This window comes from Ascaphus truei, chromosome 5 (assembly GCF_040206685.1).
Source record: "Ascaphus truei isolate aAscTru1 chromosome 5, aAscTru1.hap1, whole genome shotgun sequence".
NCBI lineage: Eukaryota > Metazoa > Chordata > Amphibia > Anura > Ascaphidae > Ascaphus > Ascaphus truei.
Window position 1 is genome coordinate 125,861,288 of NC_134487.1, and position 2,972 is coordinate 125,864,259.

The following is a 2,972-nucleotide window of genomic DNA, read 5'->3' on the forward strand; positions in this document are numbered from 1 at the left end:
GTAATGATGTTGCCACATCAAGGATACCTAAATGAAAAAAGAGAAAAAAAGAAGCGCAAGCTCCGTAGCATAATACTGTATGGGTAAATTTTAATGATACAAAATAAATAAAAGGCTCTCCTGGACATACACTAACAAGAGGACTGAATATATATATATATATATATATATATATATATATATATATATATATATATATATATATATATATGCAAATGTAAATACAACTGTATGCTCATCTGCATGTCTTAGACATGTCTGCAACCCCGCAGACTCATTTGCATGTCATTTCCCAGAACCCTTGCTGCAGTGGATACCTGATGAAATCACGTAATGTGAAGAAACGCGTAGGGTGTATGTTGCGTTGCTGAAGCGGGTATTTACCTGGGTACTTACCTTTACACCTTGGACTCACTATACAGAGAAGGCTACTAATTTCAGCTCAAGACGGTACACACTTGTGCTCGGAACTTGTTTACACCAGTCTTGTTTCCGGAGGACTGTTTGAACCACAGTGTTGCTCCCTGAGTTCTTGCTGGACGGAGACCTGCAGATCCATGCGGTGAAGACACAGAGTGAGCTGAGTAGCTGTTTCCTCATCCGGTGCATGAGTATATCTCATAAAACGCTTGTTTTTTATTGTTGTTTGTGAGTTAGCATTTTATTGGGATTTTTTAGGGAAATAAATGTACATTTTTTTGAACATATTGCACTAGGATCAGGCGCCTTCTTTTTTGTGTTTTTGTACAGATTAGCCTGGAATTCGTTGGTTCCTTGTGGAAGGCAGCATGTTCCTGTTTGCAGCAAGAATCTATCACTGATCCATACCACATTGGACTCTTTTTCATTTATTTATACAATTGTGATTCTTTATTTTTTATTTATTATTCTGTTTTGTTTTGTTTTTATTATTCCCTTATTTCAATCATTGGTGGTGTATGCTACTCATATTAGTTTATCTATACCAGCAATATTTAGACATACATTTAATACACATTTAATTTTATAATTTTTATGATTTACTATTTTTATTTTTATTTGGATCGTTTGTGTTACTTTATCTGATTGATATTTACTATATCCCATATCTATTGGTTTATATAGTTATTACACTGTTACACCTTTATACTGGGGATCGGTTCACATCATTAGGCGCAGTCTTTTTGTGTTTTTTATATATACACATATACACATACATATACATATACATATACATATACACATACACATACATATACAGTTGTGTGAAAATGAAAGTACATCCTCTTTGAATTCTATGGTTTTACATATCAGGACATAATAACAATCATCTGTTCCTTAGCAGGTCTAAAAATTAGGTAAATACAACCTCAGATGAACAACAACACATGACATATTATACTGTGTAAAAACTAAGTACACCCTAAGTACACCCCATGTACACCCTTACTGCTTCCATAGGAATTAAGATGCTAAGTAGCAGACAGGTGCTGCTAATCAAATGCCCTTGATTAATTGATCATCAGCAAGTGTGACCACCTCTATAAAAGCCAAAGTTTTAGCAGTTTGCTGGTCTGGAGCATTCAAGTGTGTGTTAACACAATGCCAAGGAGGAAATACATCAGCAATGATCTTAGAGAAGCAATTGTTGCTGCCCATCAATCTGGGAAGGGTTACAAGGCCATTTCAAAACAATTTAAAGTCCATCCTTCTACAGTGAGAAAGATTATTCAAAAGTGGAAAACATTCAAGACAGCTGCCGATCTTCCCAGGAGTGGACATCCCAGCAAATTTACCCCAAGGTCAGACCGTGCAATGCTCAGAGAAATTGCAAAAAACCCAAGAGTTACATCTCAAACTCTACAGGCCTCAGTTAGCATGTTAAATTGTAAAGTCCATGACAGTACAATTAGAAAAAGCTTGAACAAGTATGGTTTGTTTGGAAGGGTTGCCAGGAGAAAGCCTTTTCTCTCTAAAAAGAACATGGCAGCATGGCTTAGGTTTGCAAAGTCGTATCTGAACAAACCACAAGACTTCTGGAACAATGTCCTTTGGACAGACGAGACCAAAGTGGAGATGTTTGGCCATAATGCACAGCGCCACGTTTGGCGAAAACCAAACACAGCATATCAGCACAAACACCTCATATCAACTGTCAAGCACGGTGGTGGAGGGGTGATGATTTGGGCTTGTTTTGCAGCCACAGGACCTGGGAACCTTGCAGTCCTTCAGTCGACCATGAACTCCTTTGTATACCAAAGTATTCTAGAGTCAAATGTGAGGCCATCTGTCTGACAGCTAAAGCTTGGCCGAAATTGGGTCAGACACAGACAATGATCTCAAGCACACCAGCAAATCTACAACAGAATGGCTGAAATATAAAAGAATCAAGGTGTTGCAATGGCCCAGTCAAAGTCCAGACCTCAACTCAATTGAAATGCTGTGGTGGGAACTTAAGAGAGCTGTGCATAAACAAATGCCCGCAAACCTCACTGAACTGAAGTAACGTTGTAAAGAAGAGTGGGCCAAAATTCCTCCACAACGATGTGAGAGACTGAAAAAGTCATATAGAAAACGATTACTTCAAGTTATTGCTGCTAAAGGTGGTTCTACAAGCTATTGAATCATAAGGTATATTTAGTTTTTCACAAATGGCTTCTCCATTTTGGCTTTACTTTTGTTAAATATATATATAGATATATACACACACATCATATAAAAAAAACAACCCTCCCCAATCCATATAAAAAATACCCCCAAGCCCCCCAATACATATAAAAATTCCCCCAAGCCCCCCAAAACATATAAAAAGAACCCCAACCCCAAATACATGTAACCCTGACCAGATCAGTGACTGTATTGGGCAGGACTGCCTTGATACTGTGGTTGCAGAAGATTAAAACCGGTTCCAGTTATCTATACCTCCCGCCTGGTGTGTAATCTTTCTGGGGGAAGAGGAAACCACTTCTACTGTGGTAGATTACCTCCATACA